This window comes from Arachis hypogaea, chromosome 12, assembly GCF_003086295.3.
Source record: "Arachis hypogaea cultivar Tifrunner chromosome 12, arahy.Tifrunner.gnm2.J5K5, whole genome shotgun sequence".
Lineage (NCBI taxonomy): Eukaryota > Viridiplantae > Streptophyta > Magnoliopsida > Fabales > Fabaceae > Arachis > Arachis hypogaea.
This window is the reverse complement of record NC_092047.1, coordinates 85,286,442-85,306,220: the sequence shown is the minus strand read 5'-3', so window position 1 is coordinate 85,306,220 and position 19,779 is coordinate 85,286,442. Positions and strand designations below refer to the sequence as shown.

At 38.0% G+C, this 19,779-nt stretch overlaps 1 non-coding gene across 1 annotated transcript; it reads right to left on the bottom strand.

Moving 5' to 3' along the window:
* Positions 1-11,141: 11,141 nt before the first annotated feature.
* On the bottom strand, positions 11,142-11,245 carry LOC112730900 (small nucleolar RNA R71). The gene has a single exon (XR_003166702.1). It is a non-coding gene; the product is annotated as a small nucleolar RNA R71 (small nucleolar RNA).
* Positions 11,246-19,779: the final 8,534 nt, after the last annotated feature.

Here is a 19,779-nt window from a genome sequence, read left to right as displayed (position 1 = left end):
TCAAGGTATCAACACCTCCAAGAACAGATTTTATCACACAAAACCCTCTTCCAAGCTTTTCAAAATCACCAATCAAGCTCTAATATTCACATATACACAACCTAAGCCACAATCATCATACCCATACACAACATCTCAATACCCAAACCACATAGAACAACAAATTACACTAGGATTGAGAATCTTACCACACCCAAGGTCCAAGGAGACAAGATTAACCTTCTCCTTCAAGAGAGTTGGGTCCTATAACATCAAAGAACCCAAAATCTCAACATTTTTGCTCATGAAACTCGAAATCAAGGGCTGGAATTTCGAACAGTAAAACGTGGCTTACCTCAAGATTGATTGTATGGGTTTTGTAGAGCTCTCCGCGGTGAACGCGTGGCCGCAAACGGAGCGGCAATCGGAGCTCTAGATCAAAATTTATGGTGGTTTGAAGATCAACCAAGGGAGAGAACTTGAGAGAGTGTTCTTCCTCCCTCCATCTTAATTTTCATCGTGTGTTTGTGTGTTGTGAGGAGAGAGAGTGCTGAAAACTAGAGTTTTGGTTTAGTTTAGTTGGGCCAAGGGCCCACTTTGGGTCCGATTGGACTGGTTTGGCCCGTTCGGTCCAATCTTGGTCCGATTTCTATAAAATTGGTACCGAAATTCTCGTCTCAATCTCCTCTATCACATTTAGCCATAAAAATAATATTTTTGGCTTTCTAGAATAAATTCTCATTTATGGGTTAATTAGCTGTTAATTAACCGGGTTTTACACTTGGGGGCCGTATCCTGACTTCTATGGAAGAAGTATCAGTATACCCCCTATTAGAGCAAGAAATTTTGGGCTAAACCCTCAGCTGATTACTTGGGTACAGCAAAACTGTTAATATCACAGACTTCCACAGGAAGAACCCACAGAGTTCATTGCAAATTTCTTACAAATAGCTGACATAGTACGCACTGAGGGAGTGGACCAGGATGTCTACAGATTGCTACTCTTTCCCTTTGCTGTAAAGGACCAAGCAAAGAGGTGGTTGGATAACCAACCCAAATCTAGCTTGAAAACATGGAGTCAGATGGTGGACAAGTTTTTGAATCAATACTTTCCTCCAAAGAAGCTCACCCAGCTAAGACTGGACATTCAAGGCTTCAGACAAGAGGATAATGAACCTCTTCATGATGCTCGGGGGAGACACATGAAGAAGACGATTGAGGAAGCTCATGAACTCATTGAGACAGTTGCCAGAAACCAGCATCTGTACTCATCTGATGAGACTTCAACAAAAGGAGAGGTTAAGGCAATATCTACTGAATCTAAACCTCCAAAACAAATTGACACATTAACTCAGAAGCTACGCTCCCTTGCACAACAGTTGTTGAAATTGCAAAAGGCTTTGCAAGAAACTCGAGCTTCGAATAGGATCATATAGACACAGCTGAGTCAAGCTAGATAGCAATTATCTGAACAGATAAAAGAAGAGTGTCAAGCTATCCAACTAAGGAGTGGAAAGACCCTGAACACTCAGCCTCAGAACAATAATAGACAAGGGGAGAGAAGCCGACAGAAGATGAACAAACTGCAGTCCAAGGAACTTCTGGCATTGAACACCAGGAAGAGGGTAGCAAGGGCATTGAATGCCCAAGCAGGGGTGATCAGACACGTATAAGTGCTGAGAACACCCCTCCTAAGAAAACCAATAACCCCTCTTCAAGCACTGTAGACACTCAGCCCACATTAACTAAGGCAGAGGAGTACAAGACCAATATGCCATTTCCCCAGAAACTCTGTCAAGCAGAAAAGGATAAACAGTTTTCCTGCTTCGCAGACTATCTCAAGACACTAGAGATCAAGATCCCTTTTGCAGAAGCTCTTGAACAGATACCTTCCTATGCTAAGTTTATGAAGGACATATTATGTCATAAGAAGGATTGGAAAGAGGTAGAAACAGTCTTCCTCACTGAAGAATACAATGCAGTAATCCATAAGAGCTTACCAGAGAAGCTTCAGGATACTGGGAGCTTTATGATACCATGCACCCTAGGAAATGCCTGCACAAAGACAGCCCTATGTGATCTTGGAGCAAGCATTAACCTGATGCCTGCATCATTAATAAAGAAGCTCTGTTTAACTCAAGAAGTCAAGCCAACCCGCATATGCCTCTAGCTTGCTGATGGCTCTGTCAAGTTTCCAACAGGCTTGGTTGAGGACATGATTGTTAAGGTTGGACTCTTTGCTTTTCCCACAGATTTTGTGGTGCTTGAGATAGAAGAGCACAAGAGTGCATCCCTTATTTTAGGGAGACCCTTCCTGGCTACAGGAAGGACCCTCATTGACGTGCAAAAAGGGGAAGTGACCCTGAGAGTTAATGAGGATGAATTTGTGCTAAATGCTGTTAAGGCCATGTAGCATCCAGACACCCCAGAGGAGTGCATGAGCATTGACATAATTGACTCCCTGGTGGAAGAAGTGAATATAGTTGAGAGACTCGAAGAAAATCTAGGTGACAACTTTTATGATGCCAAGCCTGACCTGGAGGCACCAAAAGAAATAAAGGAGACTTTACAAGCTCCTAAAGATGAGGCTGGGCCTCCCAAACTCGAGCTCAAGCCGTTACCATCATCCTTGAAATATGTATTTCTAGGAGATGGGGATACTTATCCTGTGATTATTAGTTCTGCTCTGGAACCACAGGAAGAAAAAGCACTGATCCAAGTGCTAAAAACACACAAGACAGCTCTTGGGTGGACCATAAGTGACCTTAAGGGCATTAGTCCAACCCGATGCATGCACAAAATCTGGCTAGAAGATGACGCCAAACCATTGGTGCAACCATAAAGGCGGTTGAATCCAGCTATGAAGGAAGTGGTGCAAAAAGAAGTAACAAAACTGTGGGAGACTGTGATCATTTATCCTATTTTAGATAGTCCTTGGGTGAGAGCTGTCCAAGTTGTACCCAAGAAGGGAGGAATGACAGTGGTTCACAATGAAAAAATGAACTAATTCCCACAAGAATAGTTACAGGGTGGCATATGTGTATTGACTATAGGAGACTCAACAACGCCACAAGAAATGATCATTTTCCTTTACCATTCATAGATCAGATGTTGGAGAGACTAGCAGGGCATACATTCTACTGCTTCCTGGATAGTTATTCAGGTTACAATCAAATTGCAGTAGATCCTCAAGATCAAGAAAAGACAACATTCACATGCCCATATGGAGTGTTTGCTTATAGAGGAATGCCATTTGGCCTATTCAATGCACCTGCAACCTTTCAGAGATGTATGCTCTCCATTTTCTCTGATATTGTTGAAAAATTCCTTGAAGTATTCATGGATGACTTCTCTGTCTTTGGAGACTCATTTGACTCCTTCCTTAACCATCTAGCCTTAGTTCTGAAATGATACCAAGAAACAAACTTGGTTTTAAACTGGAAAAAATGCCACTTCATGGTAACTGAAGGAATTGTTCTTGGCCATCGGATTTCAAACAAGGGAATAGAGGTGGCTAAGGTGGAAGTAATTGAGCGATTACCACCGTCCACTAATGTTATGGCAATCAGAAGTTTTCTGGGACATGCATGATTTTACAAGAGTTTCATAAAGGATTTTTTGAAAATTGCAAAGCCCCTGTGCAACCTATTAGCCATTGACATTCCATTTGTTTTTGACAAGGAATGCCTGCATACCTTTGAAACTCTGAAAGCCAAGTTTATCACTGCACCCATCATTTCTGTACCCAACTCGGACCTACCATTCGAACTAATGTGTGATGCCAGTGACCATGCCATTGGCACCGTTCTGGGGCAGAGACATGATAAGCTCCTGCATGTCATTTATTACGTCAATCATCTTCTAAATGACGCACAGAAGAACTATACTACCACAGAGAAGGAATTACTTGCAGTGGTTTATGCCATTGACAAGTTTAGATCTTATTTAATAGGGTCTAAGGTCATTATCTACACTAACCATGCCACTCTCAAAGACCTTCTCACGAAGTAGGATTCTAAGCCAAGACTGATAAGATGGGTGCTACTCCTGCAAGAGTATGACATAGAAATCAGAGACAAAAAAGGATCAGAAAATCAAGTGGCCGACCACTTGTCCCTGATTGAAGCAGTAGCAGGGAGTTCTCCTCTGATATAGTTTTTAGTATATTTTGTTTAAGTTTTATTAAGTTTTCATAGGTTTTAGTGCAAAATTCACATTTTTGGATTTTACTTTGAGTTTGTATTTTTTTATGCAATTTTAGGTATTTTCTGGCTGAAATTGAGGAGCAGAGCAAAAGTCTAATTCAGAGACAGGGAAAGTGCTGCAGATGCTGTCAGAATCTGAGCTCCTTGCACTTGAAAGAGCTTTTCTGGAGCTACAAAAGTCCAAATGGAGAGTTCTCATGGCTATGGAAAGCTAACATCCAGAGCTTTCCAGAAATATATAATACTCCATACTTTGCTTCAGAATAGAAGGGGGTAGCCAGCATCCAAACGCCCAAGAAGGATCCCCAAGCAGGCGTTCAACGCCCAAGGAGCCTCCTAGCATGTGGATCTCAATCAAGCTCAGCCCAAACACTCACCAAGTGGGCCCCAGAAGCGGATTTTAGCACTAAAAGACTGTTTTACCCTTCATATGTAGTATTTAAAGACTTTTACACCTCTCATTCAGAAGAGGACGCATACTTTTGATCTTTCCTGGCATATTTCGAATTACACATTGTATTCTCTATCAGTATGAGTTTCTAAACCTCCTAGGTTGAGGGGAGGAGCTATGCTAAGTTTTATGGATTAATAAAAGTACTACTGTTCTTTCTCAATTCGTGTTTGATCCTCTATTCTAAGATGTATATTCGTTCTTTATCATTATGAATACGTTGAACTGGCACAAGGTTATCTCATTCTACATGGGTTCAGAGTGAGTCTTTCATTGAACAACAATGAATCACTAGCTTGATCATACATCTGTTAGACGGCTAATCTAGGACTTCGTTGGGTACTTCTTGAGACACCAGTTCAGCCGAGGTACGGAGAGATTAGAGTCTTTTTGGTAAAGACTAGAACCAAAGGCACGTCATTCTCTAATCCAGAAGATTCGACCTTGTCTGTGGCATTTTGAGTAGGATCACTGAAGAGAATGAACTGCAGGAGCTTCACCTTCAATCAGACTGGATCCACACTAACCCATGGGGTTCAGATCTGGAGGAGTATAGGCAACCTCTCAACCGGCGCTGATCACATACAGCCTACCGTAGAAGAAATCATTCACAATTGACAAATACAGTAAAACCAGAATTAATCCAGAAGAACAAAGCATCTCCAAGCCTTAACCATCTTCATATCATTGCATTCACCACCAACTGAGTAATGTTTTATTTATTTTCTTTTTATGCGTTTAAACAATCAAACAACCTTTTCTATCCGCCTGACTAAGATCTACAAGATAACCATAGCTTGCTTCAAATCAAAATCCTCGTGGGATCGACCCTGACTCGCTCAGGTATTACTTGGACGACCTAGTGCACTTGCTGGTTCAGTTGTACGAAGTGTGGGAATTCGTGCACCAAGTTTTTGGCGCCGTTGCCGGAGATTGTTTGAGTTTGAACAAACTAATGGATTATTTTGTTACTTAGATTAGGTACTGTTTTTAATTTTGTTTGAGTCTTTTATTTTCTTAATTTTCGAAAAAATAAAAAACTTTTCAAAAACCTTTATTTTTCTTTATTAATCTTTGTTTTTGGTTGAGTCTTTTGTTTGTGTTCTTGTTGAATTTTCGAACTTTCTTGATTCTTTTTCCAAAAATTTTAAAAAATAGTGTCTTTTGTTTGAATCTTGTGTCAATCTTTAAGTTTGGTGTCCTTTGCATGTTCTTGTTTTTTTTAATTCTTTAAGTTTTGTTCTTGGTGTTCTTCTTGATCTTCAAAGTGTTCTTGTTTTTCTCCTTGTTTTGATTTTAAAATTTTTTAAGTTTGGTATCCTTAGGTATTTTTCTTTACAATTTTCGAAAATTTAGTGTTTTAGATCTAAAAGTTTTTAAATTTGGTGTCAATTGGTTGTTTTTCTCTTTTTTCATTAAATTCAAAAATAAAAAAATATATCTTTCCTTATCTTTTATTAATTTTCGAAAATCTTACCTAATTAATTTTAAAAATTTTTTAAATTAGGTGTTTTCTTGTTAGTTAAGTCAAGCTTTAATTTTTAAAATCATATATTGTTTCAAATTACTGTCTTATCTTTTTATCTTTCTTTAAAACTCAAAAATCTTATCTTATCTTATTTTAAATTTAAATTTTAAAAATTCAATTTCAAAATTTAAAATTTAAATTTTTGAATTTCAATTTTCAAAATCAAATCTTTTTCAAAAAATCAAATTTCAAATCTTATCTTCTTCAACTTCTTTTCAAATCTTTTCTTTTTAAATTTTGATTCTTTCTTATCTCAACTTTCTTTTTAAAATTTAAATTTCAAATTCTTTTAATTAGAAACTAACTTTTTGATTTTGATTTCAAATCTTTTTAAATTTCTTAACTTATCTTTTCTAATTTTAAATTTAAATCTTTTCTAATCTTCTATCTTATCTTGTTTTCAAATCTTTCTTAATTAATTACTTGATTTCTCTTTCTTCTTTTTCGAAACCTCCTAACTAATTATTTTCTCTTCTAATTTTCGAAAATATCCTCTCTCTTTCTCTCTCTTCTATTTCGAAAATTTATAATTTAATTTTCAAATCTTTTTAATTAATTAGTCATCTTAATTCTTAATTAGTTTCCTATTTCTTTTCTCTTAATTTTTGAATTCTCTCTCCCTTCTTTATTCGAATTCTTCTTCTTTCTTCTCTATCTTCATTCTTCTTTTCTTCTTCACATCTCACTGAGGAGTCCTCTGTTCTTGAACAAGGAGCTCTCATTCTTCTTCTTTTTTGTTTTCTTTTTCTTGTTTATGACCAGGAACAGAGATAAAGAGCCTCTCTTTAAACCTGATCCTGAACCTGAGAAGACCCTAAGGAGGTGCCTACAATAAGTTAGAGCACAACACTCTAGAGGGAACCTTACAGAGTTATTTGAACAAGAAATAAGAAATACAGACATGGCAGCCGAACCTAACAATGGGGGAGATGCAAGAAAAGTTCTTGGTGACTTCATTGCACTAACTTCTGACCTGTATGGAAGAAGTATCTCCATACCTCCTATCAAAGCAAGCAGCTTTGAGCTCAACCCACAACCGATCGCCTTAGCGTTGCAGAAGTTCTAGTTTCACGGACACCCACAAAAAGACCCCAGTAGGTTCATCACTGACTTCCTGTAGCTCTGTGACACTACAGAGACTAATGGAATGGACCCTGAATTCCACAGGCTAAAACTATTCCCATTTGCTCTGAAAGATCGAGCAAAATATTAGTGTTATATTGATGAGCGGATAATTGATACGCTTTTTGGAATTATTTTTACATAGTTTTTAGTATGATTTGATTAGTTTTTAGTATATTTTTATTAGTTTTTAAATAAAAATCACATTTCTGGACTTTACTATGAGTTTGTGTGTTTTTCTGTGATTTCAGGTATTTTCTGGCTGAAATTGAGGGACTTGAGCAAAAATCAGATTCAGAGGCTAAAGAAGGACTGCAGATATTGTTGGATTCTGACCTCCCTGCACTCAAAGTGGATTTTATGGAGTTACAGGAATCAAAATGACGCACTCTCAATTGAGTTGAAAAGTAGACATCCAAGGCTTTCCAACAATATATAATAGTCTATAATTTGCCCAAGTTTAGATGACGCAAACTGGCATTCAACGACAGCTTTCTGCCATATTCTGGCGTTAAACGCCAAAAACAAGTTGCAAAGCAGAGTTAAACACCAGAAACAAGTTACAAACTGGCGTTCAACTCCAAGGAAGACCTCTACATGTGAAAGCTTCAATACTTAGCCCAAGCACACACCAAGTGGACCCGGAAGTGGATTTCTGCATCATTTACTCATTTCTGTAAACCCTAGTTACTAGTTTAGTATAAAAACTACTTTTAGTGATTTATTTCACATCTCTAGAACACATTATGTAACTTTTATGTTCTGAGACCTCCATGGGAGGCTGGCCACTTGGCCATGTCTACCCTATTTTCGCTTATGTATTTTCAACGGTAGAGTTTCTGCACACCATAGATTAAGGTGTGGAGCTCTGCTGTTCCTCATGAATTAATGCAAAGTACTATTGTCTTTCTATTCAATTCAAGCCTATTTCTTCTCTAAGATATTCATTCGCACACAAGAACATGATGAATGTGATGATTATGTGACGCTCATCATCATTCTCACTTATGAACGCGTGCCTGACAAACACTTCCGTTCTACATGTAAACAAGCTTGAATGTGTATCTCTTAGCCTTCTGATCTACAATCAGAGAATTTGTGGTATAGGCTAGAATTATTGGCGGCCATTCTTGAGATCTGGAAAGTCTAAACGTTGTATGTGGTATTTCGAGTAGGATCTGGGAAGGGATGGCTGTGACGAGCTTCAAACTCGTGAGTGCTGGGCGTAGTGACAGACGCAAAAGGATTACTGGATCCTATTCCAGCATGATCGAGAACCGACAGATGATTAACCGTGTGGTGATAGCGCATTTTGGACCGTTTTCACTGAGAGGACGGTATGTAGCCATTGACAACGGTGATGCCCAACATACAGCTTGCCATGGAAAGGAGTATGAAGGATTGGATGAAAGCAGTAGGAAAGCGGAGATTCAAAAGGAACTAAGCATCTCTATACGCTTATCTGAAATTCTCACCAATAAATTACATAAGTATCTCTATCTTTATTTTATGTTTTATTTATCCTTTAATTATTAAAACTCTATAACCATTTGAATTCGCCTGACTGAGATTTACAAGGTGACCATAGCTTGCTTCAAGCCGACAATCTCCGTAGGATCGACCCTTACTCACGTAAGGTTTATTACTTGGATGACCCAGTGCACTTGCTGGTTAGTTGTGCAAAGTTGTGACAAAGAATTAAGATTATGAACATGCGTATAAAGTTTTTGATGCCGTTACCAAGGAATGAACGATCACGATTTTGTGCACTAAGTTTTTGGCGCCGTTGCTGGGGATTGTTCGAGTTTGGACAACTGACGGTTCATCTTGTTGCTCAGATTAGGTAATTTTATTTTAATTTTAAGCTTTTTATTTCTTATTTTCGAAAAATACAAAAAAAAATTATTCTTTTTCGTTTTTCCCAAAATAATTTTCGAAAATCCAAAAAAATTTTAATAAAATCGTAAAAACCAAAAATATTGTGTTTCTTGTTTGAGTCTTGTGTCAAATTTTAAGTTTGGTGTCAATTGCATCTTTTTAATTTTTCTTAAAATTTTTGAAAACTCATGGATTTGTTCTTCATGATCTTCCAGTTGTTCTTGATGAATTTCTTTGTTTGATCTTTAGATTTTTCTTGTTTGGTGTCTTTTCTTGTTTTTCATATGCATTTTCAATTTGTTAGTGTCTAAAGTTTGAAAATTTATAAGTTTGGTGTCTTGCATGTTTTTCTTTTCTTAAAAATTTTCAAAAATAAGTTCTTGGTGTTCATCTTGACATTCAAAGTATTCTTGGTGTTCATCTTGACATTCAAAGTATTCTTGCATGCATCATGTGTTTTGATTCATAATTTTCATATTTTGAGTCTTTTAGTTGTTTTTCTCTTTCTTCATTAAAAATTCAAAAATAAAAAAATATTTTTCCCTTATTCTCTCATAAATTTTTGAAAATTTGGTTTGATTTAGTCAAAAAAATTTTTAAATTTAATTGTTTCTTATGAGTCAAATCAAATTTTCAATTTAAAAATTCTATCTTTTTCAAATCTCTTTCAAAAATAAAATCTTTTTCATTTTTTCTTTCATATTTTCGAAAATTTCAAATTGATTTTCAAAAATTTTTTTCTTATTTTGTTTCATAATTTCAAAATATTTACTAACAATTAATGTGATTGATTCAAAAATTTTAAAGTTTGTTACTTGCCTATTAAGAAAGGTTCAATCTTTAAATTTTAGAATCATATCTTTTAGTTTCTTGTTAGTCAAATAATCAACTTTAATTTTCAAAATCAAATCTTTTTAAATTTCTTTTTCAAATCTTTTTCAAAATGATTTTCAATCACATCTTTTTCAAAATCAATTTCAAAATCTTTTCTAACTTTTTATCTTTTCAAAATTGATTTTCAAATCCTTTTCAATTAATCTTATCTTTTTGTTTGATTCTTATCTTTTTCAAAACTACCTAACTAATTTTCTCTCTCTAATTTTCGAAAATCACTAACCTTTTTTTTTTTCAAAATTCTTTTAATTAACTAATTGTTTCAAATTTTAATTATAATTTTATTTCTACTCTTAATTTTCGAATTTTAACTAATAATTAAAATAAAAACAAAAATATTTTTTTCTTCTTCTAATTTTCGAAATTCTCTCCCCCCTCATCTCTTTCTAATTATTTTATTTATCTACTAACACTTCTCTTCTTCTTAAAAATTCGAACCCTCTCCCTCTTTCTGTGTTCGAATTCTTTTTCTTCCCTTCTACTCACATAAAGGAACCTCTCTACTATGGCAAAGAGGATCCCTATTATTTTCTGTTCTCTTCTTTTTTATATGAGCAGGAAAAAGGATAAGAACATTCTTGTTGAAGCTGATCCTGAACCTGAAAGGACTCTGAAGAGGAAGCTAAGGGAAGCTAAAGCACAACTCTCTGGAGAAAATTTGACGAAAATTTTCGAAAAAGAAGGAGACATGGCCGAAAATAATAATAATGGTGGAGATGCAAGGAGGATGCTTGGTGACTTTACTGCACCAAATTCTAACTTACATGGAAGAAGCATCTCAATCCCTGCCATTGGAGCTTTTGAGCTAAAGCCTCAATTAGTTTCTCTAATGCAATAGAATTGCAAGTTTCATGGACTTCCATCAGAAGATCCTTTTCAGTTCTTAACTGAATTCTTGCAGATCTGTGATACTATTAAGACCAATGGGGTTGATCCCGAGGTCTACAGGCTTATGCTTTTTCCATTTGCTGTAAGAGACAGAGCTAGAATATGGTTGGACTCTCAACCTAAAGATAGCCTGAACTCTTGGGATAAGCTGGTCACAACTTTCTTAGCCAAGTTCTTTCCTCCTCAAAAGCTTAGCAAGCTTAGAGTGGATGTTCAAACCTTCAAACAGAAAGAAGGTGAATCCCTCTATGAAGCTTGGGAGAGATACAAGCAACTGACCAAAAAGTGTCCTTCTGACATACTTTAAGAATGGACCATCCTGGATATATTCTATGATGGTCTATCTGAATTATCTAAGATGTCATTGGATCATTCTGTAGGTGGATCCATTCACCTAAAGAAAATGCCTGCAGAAGCTCAGGAACTCATTGACATGGTGTCAAATAACCAGTTCATGTACACTTCTGAAAGGAATCCTGTGAGTAATTGGACGCCTCAGAGGAAGAGAGTTCTTGAAATTGATACTCTGAATGCCATATTGGCCCAGAATAAAATATTGACTCAGCAAGTCAATATGATTTCTCAGAGTCTGAATGGATTGCAAGCTGCATCCAACAGTACTTAAGAGGCATCTTCTGAAGAAGAAGCTTATGATCCTGAGAACCTTGCAATAGCAAAAGTGAATTACATGGGGGAACTCTATGGAAATACCTATAATCCCTCATGGAAAAATCATCCAAATTTCTCATAGAAGGATCAACAATAGCCTCAACAAGGCTTTAATAATGGTGGAAGAAACAGGTTTAGCAATAGCAAGCCTTTTCCATCATCATCTCAACAATAGACAGAGAATTTTGAGCAGAGTCCATCTAGCTTAGCAAATATAGTCTCTGATCTATCTAAGGCCACTCTAAGTTTCATGAATGAAACAAGGTCCTCCATTAGAAATCTGGAGTCACAAGTGGGCCAGCTGAGTAAAAGGGTCTGAAACTCCTCCTAGTACTCTCCCAAGCAATACAAAAGAGAATCCAAAAAGAGAGTGCAAGGTCATAACCTTACTTGGTGTGGCCGAAGCTAGAGAGGAGGAGAAGGACGTGAATCCTAGTGAGGAAGACCTCCTGGGACATCCATTGACCTATAAGGAGTTTCCCTTTGAGGAACCAAAGGAATCTGAGGCTCATCTAGAGACCATAGAGATTCCATTGAACCTCCTTTTACCATTCATGAGCTCTGATAACTATTCTTCCTCTGAAGAGGATGAAGACATCAGTGAAGAGCAGGTTGCTAAGTATCTAGGAGCCATCATGAAGTTGAATGCCAGTTTATTTGGTAATGATACTTGGGAGGATGAACCCCCCTGGTTCACCAATGAACTGAGTGCATTGATAAGGCAGACAATGCCTCAGAAGAAACCGGATCCCGGAAAGTTCTTCATACCTTGTACCATAGGCACCATGACCTTTGAGAAGGCTCTGTGTGACCTTGGGTCAGGGATAAACCTCATGTCACTCTCTGTAATGGAGAAACTGGGAATCTTTGAGGTACAAGCTGTAAGAATCTCACTAGAGATGGCAGATAAATCAATGAAATAGGCTTATGGATTAGTAGAGGACTTGTTAGTAAAGATTGAAGGCCTTTACATCCCTACTGATTTCATAATCCTAGACACTGGGAAGGATGAGGATGAATCCATCATCCTTGGAAGACCCTTCCTAGCCACAGCAAAAGCTGTGATTGATGTGGACAGAGGAGAGTTGGTTCTTCAACTGAATGAGAACTACCTTGTATTTAAGACTCAAGGTTCTCCTTCTGTAATCATGGAGAGGAAGCATGAAAAGCTTCTCTCACTGTAGAGTCAACCAAAGCCCCCACAGTCAAACTCTAAGTTTGGTGTTGAACCCCCACATTTAAACTCTAAGTTTGGTGTTGGGAGGTCCCAACAATGCTCTGATCATCTGTAAGGCTCCATGAGAGCTCACTGTCAAGCTATTGACATTAAAGAAGCGCTTGTTGGGAGGCAACCTAATGTTATTTAATTATATCTATTTATTTTCTATTGTTATTTTATGTTTTTTTTAGGTTGATGATCATGTGGAGTCACAAAAACTACTGAAAAATAAAAAACAACATGAAAAACAGCATTAAAAATAGCTCACCCTGGAGGAAGAGCTTACTGGCGTTTAAACGCCAGTAAGAAGCATCAAACTGCAGAAAGAAGCATCAAGCTGGCATTAAACGCCAGAAACAAGCACCAGACTGGCGTTTAACGCCAGAACAGAGCATGGAAGTGGCGTTAAACGCCAGAAACAAGCAGCAAGCTGGCGTTTAACACCAGACTTGCATTCTAAGGGTGTTTTGCATGCCTACTTGGAGCAAAGATGTTAAATCCTTGACTCCTCTGGATCTATGGACCCCACAGGATCCCCACCTACCCCACCTCCTCTTCTCTCCTCTTCACACCTTTTCATAACTCTCTTTCCCAAATACGCTTCACCAATCACCTCCATACCTCTTCCCTATATACCCTTAACCACTCACATCCATCCACTCTTCCCTCCCACCCCCATATAAACCCCTCAACACTACTCCATTTTCACACATTACAACCACCACTTCTCCCCCTTGGCCGAATACACCTTCTCCCTTCATCTCCTCCATTTTCTTCTTCTTCTACTACTGCCTTTCTTCTTTTGCTCGGGGACGAGGAAACTTTTTAAGTTTGGTGTGGTAAAAGCATTGCTTTTTATTTTTCCATAACCATCAATGGCACCTAAGGCCGGAGAAACCTCTAGAAAGAGGAAAGGGAAGACAAAAGCTTCCACCTCTGAGTCATGGGAGATGGAGAGATTCATCTCAAGGGTCCATAGCTCAGTAGTAGAGAATTTGACTGCACAACAAGAGAGCCCACTCATGGACCTCAACAAGAGCATGAGAAATTTCCTCACTAAGAAATCCCTAAGATGCCTCAAGGGATACATTTTCCTCCACATAACTATTGGGAGCAACTAAGGATAGGAGCACCAAAATCACTAAGGATGAAGCAACAAAGACAAGGAAGAGACATAGAGGAGCTCAAGAACACCATTAGTTCTTCAAGAGGAAGAAGACACCACCCTCACTAAGGTGGACCCGTTCCTTAATCTCCTTGTTCTTATTTTCTGTTTACTATGCTTTATATTTATTTATGTTTGTGTCTTTATTACATGATCATTAGTGTTTAAGTATCTATGTCTTAAAGCTATGAATGTCCTATGAATCCATCACCTCTCTTAAATGAAAAATGTTTTAAAAACAAAAGAACAAGAAGTACATGATTTCGAATTCATCTTTGAAATTAGTTTAATTATTTTGATGTGGTGGCAATACTTTTTGTTTTTCTGAATGAATGCTTGAACAGTGCATATTTTTGAAATTAAGGTTTATGAATGTTAAATATGTTGGCTCTTGAAAGAATGATAAAAAAGGAAAAATATTATTGATAATCTGAAAAATTATAAAATTGATTCTTGAAGCAAGAAAAAGCAATGAATACAAAAGCTTGCAGAAAAAAAAGAAAAAAAAAGAAAAATGCGAAAAAAAAGAAAAAAAATCATTAGAAAAAGCCAAAAGCTCTTTAAACCAAAAGGCAAGAGCAAAAAGCCAGTAACCCTTTAAACCAAAAGGCAAGGGTAAAAAGAATCCAAGGCTTTGAGCATCAATGGATAGGAGGGCCCAAAGGAATAAAATTCTGGCCTAAGAGGCTAAACCAAGCTGTCGTTAACCATGTGCTTGTGGCGTAAAGGTGTCAAGTGAAAAATTGAGACTGAGCGGTTAAAGTCGAGGTCCAAAGCAAAAAAAAGAGTGTGCTTAAGAACCCTGGACACCTCTAATTGGGGACTCTAGCAAAGCTGAGTCACAATCTGAAAAGGTTCACCCAATTATGTGTCTGCGGCATTTATGTATTCGGTGGTAATACTGGAAAACAAAGTGCTTAGGGCCACGGCCAAGACTCATAAAGTAGCTGTGTTCAAGAATCAACATACTGAAGTAGGAGAATCAATAACACTATCTGAATTCTGAGTTCCTATAGATGCCAATCATTCTGAACTTCCAGGGATAAAGTGAGATGCCAAAACTGTTCAGAGGCAAAAAGCTACTAGTCCCGCTCATCTGATTGGAGCTAAGTGCATTGATATTTTGTAATTTATAGTATATTTTCTTCTTTTTATCCTATTTGATTTTCAGTTGTCTGGGGACAAGCAACAATTTAAGTTTGGTGTTGTGATGAGCAGATAATTTATACGCTTTTTGGCATTATTTTTACGTAGTTTTTAGTATGATTTGATTAGTTTTTAGTATATTTTTATTAGTTTTTAAATAAAAATAACATTTCTGGACTTTACTATGAGTTTTTGTGTTTTTCTGTGATTTCAGGTATTTTCTAGCTGAAATTGAGGGACTTGAGCAAAAATAAGATTCAGAGGCTAAAGAAGGACTGCAGATGTTGTTGGATTCTGACCTCCCTGCACTCAAAGTGGATTTTCTGGTGCTACAGAAGTCCAAATGGCACGCTCTTAATTGCGTTGGAAAGTAGACATCCAGAGCTTTCTAGCAATATATAATAGTCTATACTTTGCCCAAGTTTAGACGATGCAAACGGCCGTTCATTGCCAGCTTTCTGCCCTATTCTGGCGTTAAACGCCAGAAACAAGTTGCAAAGCAGAGTTAAGTGCCAGAAACAAGTTACAAACTGGCGTTCAACTCCAAGGAAGACCTCTACACGTGAAAGCTTCAATGCTCAGCCCAAGCACACACCAAGTGGGCTCAAAAGTGGATTTCTGCATCATTTACTCATTTCTGTAAACCCTAGTTACTAGTTTAGTATAAAAACTACTTTTAGTGATTTATTTCACATCTCTGGAACACATTATGTAACTTTTACATTCTGAGACTTCCATGGGAGGCTAGCCACTCGGCCATGTCTACCCTATTTTCACTTATGTATTTTCAACGGTAGAGTTTCTGCACACCATAGATTAAGGTGTGGAGCTCTGCTGTTCCTCATGAATTAATGCAAAGTACTATTGTCTTTCTATTCAATTCAAGCCTATTTATTCTCTAAGATATTCATTCACACACAAGAACATGATGAATGTGATGATTATGTGACGCTCATCATCATTCTCACTTATGAACGCGTGCCTGACAAACACTTCCGTTCTACATGTAAACAAGCTTGAATGTGTATCTCTTAGCCTTCTGATCTACAATCAGAGAATTTGTGGTATAGGCTAGAATTATTGGCGGCCATTCTTGAGATCCGGAAAGTCTAAACGTTGTATGTGGTATTTCGAGTAGGATCTGGGAAGGGATGGCTGTGACGAGCTTTAAACTCGTGAGTGCTGGGCGTAGTGACAGACGCAAAAGGATTACTGGATCCTATTCCAGCATGATCGAGAATCGACAGATGATTAGCCGTGCGGTGATAGAGCATTTTGGACCATTTTCACTGAGAGGACGGGATGTAGCCATTGACAACGGTGATGCCTAACATACATCTTGCCATGGAAAGAAGTATGAAGGATTGGATGAAAGCAGTAGGAAAGCGGAGATTCAGAAGGAACTAAGCATCTCTATACGCTTATCTGAAATTCTCACCAATGAATTACATAAGTATCTCTATCTTTATTTTACGTTTTATTTATCTTTTAATTATTAAAACTCTATAACCATTTGAATCCGCCTGACTGAGATTTACAAGGTGACCATAGCTTGCTTCAAGCCGACAATCTCCGTGGGATCGACCTTTACTCACGTAAGGTTTATTACTTGGACGACCCAGTGCACTTGCTGGTTAGTTGTGTGAAGTTGTGACAAAGAATTAAGATTATGAACGTGCGTATAAAGTTTTTGACGCCGTTACCAAGGAATGAACGATCACGATTTTGTGCACCATATATGGTACCCAAAGGAAGTATGAACACCTGGGATCGGGTTGTTAACAAATTCCTGAACAGGTTCGCTCCCTCGCAGAGATTGGCTAAGTTAGCAACAGATGTTTGGACCCCAGTTAGGACAGAAGTTCTAGACATTAAGACCTTAAAAGAAGGTGGGACAATAGTCTTGACCAAGGAGGCCGAACCTCAGGAGCATGCTACTGAGGGACTTAAGGCAATCAAAGACTAGGAGGAGCCTGAGAATGCCAGTGAGCACGCCCCAACAGAGGAGAAGGAACCTCAAGTTGATTCTTCTCTGGGCATGCAAGAGGAGCCTGTGATTACCACAGAGCACGCCCCTGCAAAGGTGAAAGAGCCTCAAGAACCACTTCTCATTGGCGTGCAGAGAGAGCCTGAAGATTAGCAACTGACTCATCTCTTAGCAGCCCCCAAGAAGCTGCAACTCAATATCTCTTTTGTAGAGGTATTAGAGAAGAAAACTCCCTATGTGGCCTGTCTAAAAGGCAGCAATTCTAAAAAGAAGGCTCTCAAGGGAGGCACTTGCATAAAGGATTCAGCATTCAAGCTTCCGCCCTTGATTGAAACCAATTCAATCCCTCCTAAAACTAAACGTAAACTTGTTGTTGGATGTACACTATCCACCAAGGAGGAAGGCCCCAAAAGGAAGATGCCCTGGGGTTGGAAAAACAAAAATATTCCTACTGAAGGCTTTCCACCTCAGAAGAAAGGAGTTCTTGAAGTTGATACTCTGAATGCCATACTGGCTCAGAACAAGATCTTGACCCAGCAGGTCAATATGATCTATCAGCATTTGACTGGAATGCAAGCTGCAACTGGCAGCACTCAAGAAGCTTCCTCCGAAGGAGAAGCTTATGATCTTGAACAACCCATAATGGAAGAGGTGAATTACATGGGAAAATTCTATGGGAACACCTACAACCCCTCATGGAGGAATCATCCTAACCTTTCATGGAAGGATCAGCAGAAGCCTCAGCAAGGCCTCAATGGTAATCAAGGTGGAAGAACCCAGAATAGGTTCAACAACAGGCCACCATTCCCATCTTCCCAAGGGAATATGGAGACTCCTAGGCAGAGCCTCTCTGACTTAGTCACTATAGTGTCCAACCTCTCTAAGACCACTCACAGTTTTATTACTGAAACAAGGTCCTCCATCATAAATTTGGAGGTACAAGTTGGTCAGCTGAGCAAGAGGATCCCTGAGACTCCTCCTGACACTCTTCCTAGTAACATTGAGGTGAACCCAAGAGAAGAGTGCAAGGCCATCACTACTGAGGCTGAGCACGAATCTAGAGAGACTGGGATGGCGTTGAACGCCAGTGAAGAGCATATCACTGGGCGTTCAACGCCCAAACAAGCAGGGACTCTGGCGTTGAACGCCAGCAAGGACAGCTGATAAATCCCGATTTTGTGATTTATCTTGTGCTTAATTTGGGAGATTTTATCACTTTTTTCCACATTTATTCAATGAAATAGCATGGTTTTGTAATTCTCCCTAGATTTGTGCTTAAGTGTGAAAACATGCTTTTTAGGCCTTAAAATAGCTAAATTTAACTCACTTTAATTCCATTCGATACCTTGATCTGTTTGTTGAGTGATTTCAGGTTCATAAGGCAAGTATTGGATGGAAGAAGTGAGGAGAAAAGCATGCAAAGTGGGAGAACTCATGAAGAAATGAAGGAACCGCAAAGTTGTCAAGCCTGACCTCTTCGCACTCAATCGACCATAACTTGAGCTACAGAGGTCCAAATGAGGCGGTTCTAGTTGCGTTGGAAAGCTAACATCCTCGGCTTCGAAATGATATAAAATTTGCCATATGTTGCTTCGCGTATAGGGGCGATCACGTGCCATGTACGCGTGCGCGCCGATTGTGCTCGTGGCCCACTAAAGTGAAATCGCCCCCAGCGATTTCTGAAGTACTTTGGGCCCAACCCAACTCATTTCTGATGCTATTTCATGCATAATTCAAGTTTGGGCAAGGGAGGAGCAATTGTTTGGTTTTATAGCATCATGTAGGTTAGTTTCTAGAGAGAGAAGCTCCCTCTTCTCTCTAGAATTAGGTTAGGTTAATCTCTCCTAGATCTAGGTTTAATCTCATCTATTCATCTTGTTTCCTTTATGATATTTTGCTTCTACTCTTTCATTCTCAAGATTTGTAGTGTTAATTTTACTTTTATACCTCTTTTATGTTCATGAACTCTTGTTGGAATTGGATATTTTCTTTTATGAAATTTATGTTTGATGTTCTTTTAATTGTTGATTTGAGTTGTGAATTTACTTTTCTTGCAATTGATAGTTGGTAGATTTATTATTCTTGCACTTTTACCATGCTTTCTATTTGTACCCACCAAGTGTTTAACAAAATACTTGGTTGGGCTTTAGATTAGACTTTGAGCATTCTTGGCTTGGAAAGAGTAATTAGGCAATCTTGAGTCATGAAAACCCAACCTATGTTGGTGATTTAAAATTGTTAGTTAATATCATTTTCAATGACTCTAATCTTTTGCTAATTTAATTAGTGAATTGATTAGAAATTTTGATTTGAGATTAACTAGTCTTGCTTGACTTTCTCTCATGGAAGATAGCTTACACCTTCTTCCAATGTTGGGGATGACGAAATGAGATAGATTCTTGTTATTATTGTGATATGATTGATTAGTCTTGTTTGACATTCTTCCTATGTGAAGATAACATGATACCTTCTTCCATTTGTTGGAGTTGACTAAATATGATAAATTAATCATTGTATGACTAGGATAGAAAGCCTATGATCTCAAACCTTGCCATGAATGTTTTTCTTTATTAATTGCTTCTTTTAATTGCTCTCTTTACTTTTCTTGTCATTTATATTTTCTTGTCAACTATAAAATCAAACCCCCC